The sequence below is a fragment of the Bacillus rossius genome, chromosome 3, assembly GCF_032445375.1.
Source record: "Bacillus rossius redtenbacheri isolate Brsri chromosome 3, Brsri_v3, whole genome shotgun sequence".
NCBI classification, from domain to species: Eukaryota; Metazoa; Arthropoda; class Insecta; order Phasmatodea; family Bacillidae; genus Bacillus; species Bacillus rossius.
In genome coordinates this window covers 131,751,325-131,764,542 of record NC_086332.1, presented here as the reverse complement: position 1 = coordinate 131,764,542, position 13,218 = coordinate 131,751,325, and positions in this window count along the sequence as shown.

Below are 13,218 nucleotides of genomic sequence, written 5' to 3'. Positions count from 1 at the left end.
AAAATTTAGGGACTCCCTACAAATACTTGGGAGTAAAAGGATCGTTATTATATATTAAATAAATAAAAACAACTGTTACGTCTATAGACTTCCTTATTTTATTAATCATTGTTCTTTTTTATTTTGATAGATTAAATTTTCCTTAGTAAAGACTGTTTTTCATTGATAAGTGATCTTATTTACATAACTCACAATTACACTTATTATATGATATTCCTTAACGTTATTTACGATAGGGCCGGCCCTCAATGTATAACAAAAATTAAAATATTTAAAAACAAGAATGAAATTAACATTAGTAACTTTAAAGATTGTACATATAGTCCTTCCAAAACATAATATAAATTTCTTCTCCTCGAACTGCCTTTTACTGTCCGCTGTCTTAACTGGGTTACACTAATCTTGGGTTCGTGAATAAAAAGATAGATTTATGCGGGTATCACCCGGGGCTGTAGGTAGACGGTGATCAAGGTAGTAGGCCTAATGATGTTGGATTCTGCGCAGGAACCGACTCCAGAGGTTCTGGCAGAGGATTTTGGTTGCCCCAAACTTGGAACCCTGTCTGAAACAAAAGTCCAAATTCCAAAGAATTAGACCTGTTTCCAGACAGTATGCTTAAATGGCGCAAAAGGCCAATAGAAGGAAAATAAAAGGGGGGGATGACGTCAAGACTTACCAAAACAGGGTGTTGGTCCTGGCGCTCAGGAGAGGGCGTCTCGTCTCCGCAAACTCGAACCACGATTCGCGGTAGCCACGGAAGTCATCATGATTAAATAAAAAAAAAATAATTTATATAAAAATACTAAGTTTCTCTACTTTCAACTAAACTACTGACTGGTTAATAATTTTAGCTAGGGACTCCATCCCTTTAGTCTGAGAAGACTACATAATATACGATGTCGATGATTCGCAGAAGATCGCAGATACAAACGGTACCAGTCAGTCAGGAGGCGCGCACCGAAGTAAGTTCAGAGCGCGATATCACCTGAATATCATAAGCGCGGGGTCTCTAGAGAATGGGAGGGGGGGTAGGCTCTGAGCCGAAAATTACCGAGTCCACCCGAAGGTGTCCGGCACAAAAAAATTAGATCTTACTGGAGTGACTGCGCGACTGAGGCGCTATCTTTTGGTGGCGAGAGGAAGTACTAATAAATCGACTAGTGACCGACGAGAGTGTCAAGCTAGGGGGTTAATGGAGTAACCAGTGGTGCCACCTAGCGGCCTGAGACATAAGGAGGGGAGAGGTTGTCGTTACCTCCGCGCGAGCGCGGTAGTGTCGGCGCTGCCGACGCCTCACCCGTGGCATTAGTTACCACAGCCGTCGCTAGGTGTCGTTAAGGTGCAGAATCGTAACTGCGGCTGTGAAGCCTGAGATGGCCTTGAATTCGGTTAACGCACTCGAGCGGTCGTCGCTCCTAGCCACTTCTGAGAAGAGAGGGTGGGTGAGCAGGCGGGGGTGGCTTCAAAAAACGCATGGTCTGTGGGACACAAGGCCCACGGGATCCTCCTGTCGTGTCTTGCTGCTAGTGAACCTTATACCGATTCGTGACAGAGTTAGAAGGGCTCAGCACTGCTTCACAAGCTGCTCTTAGCAAAAGGTGACCCGCGAAGAAATAACGTTACCGGCTCCGACGTGCCTGGAGGCGGGAGAAATGTTAGCCAGAATGCTAGCCTAGCATGAGGCTGGGAAAGAAAATCAGCTCGCCTCTGAGAACAGAGGCTGAGGGCCTGGCCGTAAAGAAAATAAGATGAGAGAAAAAAAATATTTCCAAAAATATTTAAGATTACAAAATTTTTTTAATAAAACGTGCCTAAATACTTAATACACGGCACACAACATAATACAATAAAACCCACAGAAAACAACAGAATCCATTAGAATGTTTTGCAACAAAAACCAATAGAAACACTGAAATACACTAAGATTTACAACAGAAACCAACAGAAAGTGGCCAATTCCCGCATTAAATACAACAGAAAATCCTGTTGTATCCTAATGTATTTGGGGCGACTGAATTGCGCCCCATTGGAAAGGGCGCCTTTCAGGTTTTTTCGAGCACACACACAATTATTTAAATCCTGATAGGCTGCCTTTCCAGAGTTGGCTGTTCGCTTTGCTTTAAGAGAAAGAAAACCCTGAATTGTGCCCCATCGGAAAGGCCGCCTTTCAGGTTTTTTCCTTGTACGCATACAGTCCGTAAAAACCTGATGGGCTGCCTTTCCAGAGTTGGCTGTTCGCCTTGTTTCAAGCGAAAGAAAACCATGAATTGTGCCCCATCGGAAAGGCCGCCTTTCAGGTTTTTTCCTTGTACGCATACAGTTCGTAAAATCCTGATGGGCTGCCTTTCCAGAGTTGGCTGTTCGCCTTGTTTTAAGCGAAAGAAAACCCTGAATTGTGCCCCATCGGAAAGGCTCCCTTTCAGAAATTTTTAGTTTTCGTTAGATCGTTGTGGGCACTGAATTTCGCCCCATCGGAAAGGCCGCCTTTCAGGTTTTTTCCTTGTACGCATACAGTTTGTATAATCCTGATGGGCTGCCTTTCCAGAGTTGGCTGTTCGCTCTGTTTTAAGCGAAAGAAAACCCTGAATTTCGCCCCATCGGAAAGGCCGCCTTTCAGGTTTTTCCTTGTACGCATACAGTTCGTAAAATCCTGATGGGCTGCCTTTCCAGAGTTGGCTGTTCGCTCTGTTTTAAGCGAAAGAAAACCCTGAATTTCGCCCCATCGGAAAGGCCGCCTTTCAGGTTTTTCCTTGTACGCATACAGTTCGTAAAATCCTGATGGGCTGCCTTTCCAGAGTTGGCTGTTCGCTCTGTTTTAAGCGAAAGAAAACCCTGAATTGTGCCCCATCGGAAAGGCTGCCTTTCAGGTTTTTTCTTTGAACGCATACAGTTCGTAAAATTCTGATGGGCTGCCTTTCCAGAGTTGGCTGTTCGCTCTGTTTTAAGCGAAAGAAAACCCTGAATTTCGCCCCATCGGAAAGGCCGCCTTTCAGGTTTTTCCTTGTACGCATACAGTTCGTAAAATCCTGATGGGCTGCCTTTCCAGAGTTGGCTGTTCGCTCTGTTTTAAGCGAAATAAAACCCTGAATTGTGCCCCATCGGAAAGGCCGCCTTTCAGGTTTTTTTCTTGTACGCAATCAGCTCGTAAACTCCTGATGGGCTACTCAGACAGTTTATACTCTTTATTTTATTCCAAGACAATTTTGAATTGTCCCCTATTGTTGAATGATCGGCGCAGATAAAACCCTTTTACGCTCAAAATGCAATCAATGTATGTCTATACAAATTAATATTCAACTTATGGTGTACGACAAAACGAACAATTTTAGTTTCCTTGTAATATTTTATTTAAACATTATAGTTATCTGCTGACTGATGTCTACCATCAGAAACAAAATCGATGCTTATACAATCGCCCAAGAGATCATAAAGCTATACGTGAAGGAAATGCAACGTAAATAAAATTATAATACAACTTATTGCTAGGTACTATTTCAGAATAAGACCACGGGGCGTGAGGACATCCAGTGGGCATTACAGTGACTTGTACGGCCGTTGATGTACACACAGGCACAAGACAGCTTTGTTTTTGACATTCGGTGAGGGATAGTAGAGAGCTTTTATAAAGATTGCCGTGACAACTTGTCTATGTTCTTGCGGGTTTGTGGAAGTAGTGTTGCATTTAGTGGGATTTAAACTGTGTAACGCAGAAGGCCTACTGACCATAGTTCTAATCTACGTTTTTTGCACCCATGAATGTGAAGCCATGTAAAGTTAATGTAATAGAAAAAAGTTTAAAATAATCAAAATTAAAAAGTCTATGTGAAAGCGTCTGAGTGCCTGATTATGGCCAGTAATTATAACATACAAAATGAAGTGTACTCACCGATAAACTAAGCTCTAAGCTCTCTTTTTATGTGTATTATATATATATATATATATATATATATATATATATATATATATATATATATATACACACACACACAAACACACACACACTCCACGGTACCAGGTTTTCGTAAAAGCTGCTGCGTGGACTACTGTAGCTGCTCCCATAACACCTTATATCATAGAAATCGTCAGACCAAGAGCAGATTTCGCAGTGGGTTTGACGATATAGCATGCTTTATTTTCTCTAGGAGGTGAACAGGGTTGAAAAATGTTTACACCATTTTATTTTTAACTCCCTAACCTGTGCAGATATGGTACTGCTATTTGGTTCAATAAAATTGCTAAATTAAAGTACCTATATAATGGTATAGGATTTAGGAAATTATAAAAATAAGGGAGTGAAAAGGGGCGCAAACTGTCTTTGCAATTTCCTTAAAATCTCCCTCTAAATCCCCATAACTTGGGCAGAAATCGCTATGCTTTTTGGTTTCAAACATTGTTGATTTAAATACCCAAAAAAAAAAAGTATTTTCAGGATTTTTCGAAGTTAAAAATTTAGGGGTAGAAAAGTGGTGAAAACTGTTTTCGCCATATACTTAATAGCTCCCTAATTTGAACAAATATACAAATATATTTATACTATTTGGTTTCAAATCACTGCTTACTTAAATACCTACAAACTAATTATTTATTTTTTAGACATTTGGAAATGTAGGGACTGAAATTGGGGTAAACCTGTTTTCGCAATAAACTGGACATATATCTTTATCCTCTCTGGTATAAATCTCAACTGGACATGTATCGTTTTTCCCTTAGTATATTAAACTCAGAGTAAAACATAGACTAAACAATTTTAATGCGGGTAAAGTCGCGTCAGAACAGCGTCAGGACCATTATAATAATGGCGAAAGTTTATATTTTTGTTATTCAATCACGCCTGAACAGGTTTGTATAATATTTGGCATAGAGAAACATTATGTCCAGGAATAGAACATACGCTATTTTTATCCCGAAAAATGGGTTTCTAAGGGAACTAATCAGACATGATCTTTGTTAAGGCTCTACTATACTTTTTGCTAGGTGATATGATATTGTGACCATACATAGGCCTACATAAATAATTTATGCAAAGTTCGTTTGCCTTCCGTTACATAAATGTACGTATATGTTCATCGTTTCTTATGGCCGTAGCAGGTAGTGTTAACATTTTTACAAGCTTTTATTTAACTTGCAATGTTTGTATGTATGTATGTTTGTGTGTGTTCGACACTAATCTTGGAAGCAGAATTAGAACCACTTCCCTATGTCCGATTAAGCTCAAATTTGGTGCACATATGTATCTTCGGTGACAATACAACAATATGGTACCATGAAGTTCTGATAATGAAGCCGGAAGATGGCCATAGTAATTTCTGAACTAAATAAGATAAACCCATCCAGTTTGGGCTCGATAGAATCGTTTTGAGGAGTATGTTTTTAAACCTCAAATCTACACTGAAATAAAACTTAGTTTGTAAAAACAAATTTGAAATATAGCAAATGAATTAGGCGCAATGATTAGGTTTATACTATCTCAACAATAAGCCAAATTGTTTTATTAATAACAAAAAAAAACTAAACATCTATATTATAGTGTTTACATAGAGAAATAATATACACCAAATTTTAGAGTACCACAGGGCAAAAAACACAAAATCTGCTTTCTGTAAAAAAGTTGAAGGTCAAGATGCGAAAGTGGAAGACGTTCATCTACCTTAAGAACTTCAGAGGCTCAGCGGCATATTGGCGTACTGCATTAAACGAACTGTTGGCACAAATTCGGTGTCTAGGACCGCAGACTTACTTTTTGACATTCAGTTGCAATGACATCAATTGGCTAGATATGTTAAAAGCTCTCCTCATCGTCGTTGGACAACCTATGGAATATCCGGATGATTTAGATATGGTAACAACACAGCGGTTAATTGAACAGTATCCCGTAATTGTTCGCAGACATTTCATGTATCGCCACAACGCCCTTATGAAATTTATGTTAAGCAAACATACAATTTTAAATGGTCGTATTAAATATTTCTGGCGGAGAATCGAATTTCATAACCGCGGAAGCCCCCATATTCACAAGGTAGTTTGGGTGTTCACATTATTCAACCTAAATCTGTGCAATTCCCGATAAATTTTTGTCACGGCACTGCAGAACGAAATTATGAATTATATTACGCTAGGCTTGCGCAGTACACAAAATGCAAGGTAGAACTGTCGACCACGCCGTCGTGTACCTACTAAGGTTCAAAGCTCTTCGCAGCTGGTCAAGCCATATGTGGCCCTAAGTAGAGTAAATTCGTAAGAAGGTCTACTTATTGATGAATTAGACTGCACCAAAATTTACTGACAAACAAACAGTCAATATCGACGCTCTAAATGAAATGAACAGCTTAAGAAACATTTCGATATTTACAATGATAAATAAAAATTATGAAATAAATTAACTCTAAAAAAATAAAAGAAACTTTTATTTAAATGCTCTAAAAACAAGAAAATAAATTAAATTGATTCAAAATCATCTTTTTATAACATTACACAACACCACTATTTTTATGAAACTAGCGACGGGTCGCCCCCAGAAGACCGTAGCGACACTAGACTGTACGCTACCTACCTGGCCAATGGTAGTGGGGGGGCGGGTCATGCGGGTGGGGGAAGGCTTTCCTCACGCCAGTTAGCCAGTCATTTAGCTGTTCCTTCAACACGCCTGCGTTCACAGTCCTGACAGAACAACCACGCAAGTCAAAGTTTATGTTTTTAATGAAATTATTGATAGTTTATTATAATTTTTAATTAACTGTTGAAACGCATTTGTTTAGTCACTTAAGCTAATAGTTTAATTAAAGGTTACGGTAAGTGATGGTTTTTTAATATATCGAAATGCGATATAATTTTTATAGCTTAATAGCCCATGAATTTTAGTGTTCTACCTGAAAAAAAATAATGCAGTTTAGAAATTTGGCACAGATGTTCCTTTGGGTGTTAAAAATTGATCCTAAAAAGTCCCCATCTCTCAGATGCTGGCTTCATACATTTTTAAGGCAATAAGGGCGTAAGTGCCGAAATATGCATATCACGACTGTTGCGTGAAAAAAACTCATTCTAATATATCAGAATTTGGTCAAAATTTTAAAGTTAAGGGCCCTTAGTCCTTAATCATTCGTTTTTATTACTTTATACATGGCAAAAATTATCTTATAACCTAATTTATACTCAACTAATGGAAGTAAAATATATCACTGCTCTATACAATCACCAGTTACATCAAATTCACCACTGATAGGCAAAAATATACCTATATAAAAAAAATTCCGTTATTTTATTAGCTTTAAATCGGTTGGTCAAACATGTATATGCGATAATAATTGACTGACGTATTAAGGATTACAATGAACTACTGTACAACAATGGGTTTTTGAGCAATTTAGGTCAATATTGGCTATAGCATATTACCTGAAAAAAAATAATGTAGTCTTGAAATTTGGCACAGATGCTCCTTTGGGTATTAAAAATTGATCCTAAAAAGTCCCCATCTCTCAGATGCCGACTTCATACTTTTTTAAGGCAATAAGGGTGTAAGTGCCGAAATATGCATGTCACGACTGTTGCGCGAAAAATTTTCATTCAGTTGTATCGTAACTTGTATAAGATGTGAAGTAAAAGGCACTTAGTTATTTAACATCCATTATTGTTGCATAGTACACAGCAAAAATAAGAAACCTGATCTAAAATCAATTAATGGAACTACAAAATAAAAAAATAACCAGTCCATTAAAGTCCTCTTCATCAGAACGATCATTGATAAACAACATTAGTGCATGTTGCCCCACGACATTTGGTGCACATAATACCACACTGCAATCCACACTTCATCCGCACACACTCGCATTTGTGGCTGCATTCACTTTTACAGTTACATGATATCAAATTCAGGAGCTGTTCTGGTGCTGTAGGAAGGGATGTTGTTATAGGAACAAGTGTGCCACTCACACTTTTCCATCCCCACTCAACAGGATCTAATGAATGGCCTAGCCACTCTTGCACCTGTAGGTAAACCCGAAGAGAATGCTGTTCACATGCGGCACTGGTTGGTGGAAGAGAGGCTAGCTGGAAAGAAGCACTAACAGGCATCTTTGCTATCTTGCAGGTATACATATATACTCTCATTTCATCCAAAGTGGAATACTTATCATGTCCCTGATACATTGCAATTGCAAACTTTCCTCCAGCTGCAATAACTATCTTCTTGTCCGCATGTGGACATGTAAAAACATGTACTGTTCTCCGAATGGAAACATCGTTCTTGATGATGTTCCATGCTTGCTTCTTTCCCTTACCGAAGAAAGCACTGGTTGTATCTGATCCGGTCATAGCAAAGATCTTAAAAAGGTGTGAGGTAACCAATGAGAGCATTAGTGTAGACTGAAAAGTAGTTATCGATGGAGGATACCTCTTGCATGTACTTGTGTGGCCAAGACCTACTACATTTGGTCAAATATGTGAGGTTTATGTTACATTCGTCCAAAAACATTTTTCTGTGACAGCAACTGTAGTGTTTGATGGTTATGACAAGTTAACCACTAAAGAGGAAGAGCGAAGGCGGCGTTCTGCAGGGAGGTCTTCCACCGATATTTCAATAGCTGCTAACAATGTTGTTACATCGACGCAAATGGACTTTCTGAGGAATGGCCATAACAAAAATGGGCTCATCAAATTATTAGTAACTTATTTTCTAACTTCAGGTCATCACGCAATTCAGTGCTCAGGAGATGCTGATACCACTATAGCAGCTATTGCTCTTCAGTATTCAACAAGCTGTTGTGTAAAAGTAATAGCTACTGATACAGACATCCTTGCGATGTTGACTGCGAGGTTAGAAGATGCACACATTGAAATTGTCCATCCACCCTCAAGCAAGACAACAGGAAAGATTTACAGTATATCAGCTATTCAGCAGGACATTGGTGAAATGAAAAACTATGTTTTGTTTTGTCATGTTATGTCAAGTTACGATACAACTGAATTAATATTTTTCGCACAGCAGTCGTGATATGCAGATTTCGACACTTACGCCCTCATTTCCTTAAAAAAGTATGAAGCCGGCATCTGAGAGATGGGGACTTTTTAGGATCAATTTTTAACACCCAAAGGAACGTCTGTGCCAAATTTAAAACCTGCATTATTTTTATTTCTGGTAAAATGCTATAGTCAATATTAACCTAAATTGCTCAAAAACCCATTGTTGTGCAGTAGTTCCTTGTAATCCCTAATATGTCAGTCAATTATTATCGCATAGGGTAGAGTGGGGGAATTCCGATCACTTAAGCAAGATTGTCCATATTATGACAATTTGTTACGGAATGGAGGTGTAAAACAGAATATATATTCTCCTATATTATGACTTGACTTGTGGGTATTAGAAATAAAGAAATTGTTATTGGTTTGGGAAAAAAAATTTTTTAATAAGTCATATTTTTGGTCGGAATTACCCCGACGTTTGGGTAATTCCGATCATTTATATTCACCAATATATTTAAATTATTTTGGACATATGACTGCCACTTAACTAATACTTAAAGCACAAATAAATGCATAGCACACTACAAGCAAATGAATTAAAATATTTTGTGTGAAAAAAAAATTGTTCAGACAAAATAAAAATTATGTAAATTATAGCTGATAAAATCAACTCTTAAGTGATTGGTATTTATGACTTCCAATAGTCACAAATATAATTGTCTGGTGTATCAAAACCAGTGCACTCTGCATGAGCCCACTCTGAACACGAAGTGCACCTATACCAAAGTTCATTGTCATGTCCTTCATCTCCACAAAGAATGCAAAAGTCTTTGGCATTGCTTATTGTTGGTTCTATGTCATCACAAGGATCAGCAACTGCATCATCTTCTGAGGAACTAACTGGAAGTATCTTTTTATGACTGTTTCTTTTTTGGCCGGGAATCTGGGCCTAATTCTCCATGAAGTCCTTTCTTCTTTCTTATTCGAACTTTTTTTTTTTGCAACAGCCCTTTTTGCCCTAGCATCTTCAAGACATTTATTTTGCGGAGTTGAAGTTAGGATCTGAGAATGCAATTTTTTCTTCTAGGCCTTGTCTTTGAATCTATTGCGACCCGAGAAATTATTTTTGGCACTGGAGCCACATCCTGGAAAGAACACGAAGGACCAGCACAACTGGAATGTGTAAAATCCATATTGGGCGAGACGATTCTGTTCCCAGTAGTTGAACTTGAAATAAAAGGAGAAGTGACAGTGGTAACATTTTCAATTCCTCCTTCTATGATAGACCTATCCACTCTTGCAGGTTACTGGGAAAGAATTCCTCTTCAGAAAAAATATCTGGATCTAGAGGGAAAATTTCAGTTTTCCGAAAACCATTGACTGCCTTCTCAATTGTTGCTACCTTCATAAACGCAATGTTAAAGAGTCCTGAAAGTTCATCTGGACTGAGTTTTTCGTGGGGATGATTTACCATCCATCTTCTGCATGCTTCGTGGTAGGCCTTCTTCAGCGGTGCATAGAAAGCAACATCCAAAGGCTGCATTCAATGGGATGTTTGTGGAGGCAGAGACAGCATGATTATTCCATTGTGATGACAAAATTCATATGACTCGTGAGATATGTGGCTGGAATGGTTGTCCAGAACAAGCAATACTGGATTGTTAGGATCTGGTTTACAAAAGGCACTGAAATGTTTTAGCCATGCTAAAAATAGTTCCTCGTTTATCCAGCCTGACTTCGAACACTGATACAAAGAACCTGGGGGACCATCTGTGATTTCGGCACTTACGCCCTTATTGCCTTAAAAAAGTATGAAGCCGGCATCTGAGAGATGGGGACTTTTTAGGATCAATTTTTAACACCCAAAGGAACGTCTGTGCCAAATTTCAAACTTTTTTTTTTTTTCAGGTTTGCTCGATTTTTCCCCTAAAATGCCTGGGCTATAAGTTTTAAACATTATAATATGGGTGGTAAATAAACCTACACATGTGTAGATCTCATTTACTATTCACTGTTATTTAGAATGCGTTTCTATATTAACTTGCGGTAAATTATACTATCTTGTTTTTACTTGTAAAATTAACTCTGTTTATTTTTGCACCTTACATAATATATCTTTGAAACTTGTAACTTAAGTTACTTTGCCCATACGTTTATTTCAATCAGTTTTCGTGTATTTAATAAAATGTAGAAGTAACTTTTAAATACATCTTTCATTGTGTGAAAAACGCTAGGCGTTAGTTATTCGCGCGACAATTTTTCACCCAGTGTAGGCCGACTTGTTTACTTGGAAAGGAGGGCTCCCTCCCCGGCAGACTTCTCTCTCCTGCCCTGGGGGTGCCGCACAGCTAGTACGACTTTCATGCTCCATATTATGTCTGTTGTACTTTTTAACAGATTAAAGCGGCTTAGCCCACCCATTCACGTTAGTTTATACAGTTTACATTTATTTTTGATAAATGTTTCGTTGGGTGTATGGTTACACGATTTGTTGATTAAGTTCTGTAAAGTTACAATTACGCCTAACAAAAGCTGTATGTAAAAATTTGTTAGAGACTTGACAATGACTGTTATTGTTGTTATTATTATTAGGTACGTATATAGTCTTAATAACATCTTCAAATTATTATTGTTATGATTATGTATATCGTCATAATAACAGCTTCATATTCTAATGTTAAATGCATAATTATTTAAAAAAAAAATCTTTTTGTAACAAACATTCTACAGGCGTAGGTAGTTTCGAAGTAACTATTCTTCTGGAAATATTTTTGAAACTTCTATAAAATCCTAGAGCATTTTAAGAACTTAATGTAGCTGACATAAATACCTATCTGTTCGCCAATCTTCAAAAAGGATTGGTGTAACATATTCTCATATTACATGAAGCGAAAATATTTTGAATGTTTTTAACTTAATGTCTTAAAGATATTCATAATATGTCTACTAAGGTAGTCATTAAATTATTTTTGATTTTCAAACACGGTTTTTTATATCTTACACTAATGTCATATAATTTTTTTTCGGACAAAGGTTTAAGATAATCTTAAGATTGTTATTAATAAATTCCAACGAAATTGATACTAAAAAATTTACTTTCTTTTTAAATTTCGAACCCTGTTTTTATGTTAATAGTTAGTTTCATCAAATATTATTTAAACCAATTGTTTTAGATAAAACTTAGGAATTTTTACAATAAATTATATTTAATTTGATAGTAAAAGTATTTAAAAAAAGTAATGTATTTTTGTTTTTCTACCCTTGTTATTTCCAGCCCTTGAAGTATTGGTTTGTATTATCAAAAATTGTTTCAAACTAAAGTTTTAAGTAAGTTTTAAGTTAAAGTTTTAATTAACAAACAATTTGAACGGATTTGAAAGTGCACCACTAAGGGAGTTATGAATTTTTTTTATTCTGCCCCTTATTTTTTTAACCCCTTGTAGCAATAGTACTTCCAATCAATTTTATTGTTTCAGACAAAGGTTTTTGATAAACATTATAAGGTTTACCAACAACTTGAAGAATGTTATATTGTAACTAATGAGAGTTATGAGTTTTTTTAATTCTACCCCTTATTTTTTCAACCCCTTGCAGTAATGGATGTTCCGATCGAAAATTGTTTAGACAAAAGTTTTAGATAAAAATTATATGATTGATACACAATTCGTACGAATTCTATGTTGTACCTACGAAGGAAGTTATGATTTTTGCCACCAACCCTTGTTTTTTCAACCCCTTGAAGTTGTGGTTGGTCGTATGAAAATTTATTTCAGATGAATGATGTACTGAATACTTTAAGGTTTCACGATAAAGGGATTTATGAGTGTACATGGTACATTATGATTTTTTTTTAATTCAACACCTTTATTTTTTCCACCCCCTGCAACAATGGTTCGACATATAAAAAATAATTTCAGACAAAAGTTTTAGATAAAAATTATAAAATTTACTAACAATTATAACGATTTTGATGGTGTACTTACTGAGGGAGTTATGAAATATATATATTTCTTAATTTTTATCGTTATTTTATTTACTACATTACTGCAATGGTTCGTCTAATCAAAAATTGTTCCAGACAAAAGTTTATATAGAAATTATAAGAAAAATACATAATTAGTACAAATTTGATGCCTTACCTACGAACACAGTTATGATTTTTTTTGTCCGCCAACCCTTGTTTTTTCAACCCCTTGGAGATACCGTCGGTCGTATCAAAAACATATTCAGAGAAAATATTTTGGCATTACTCCTAAGAATTTT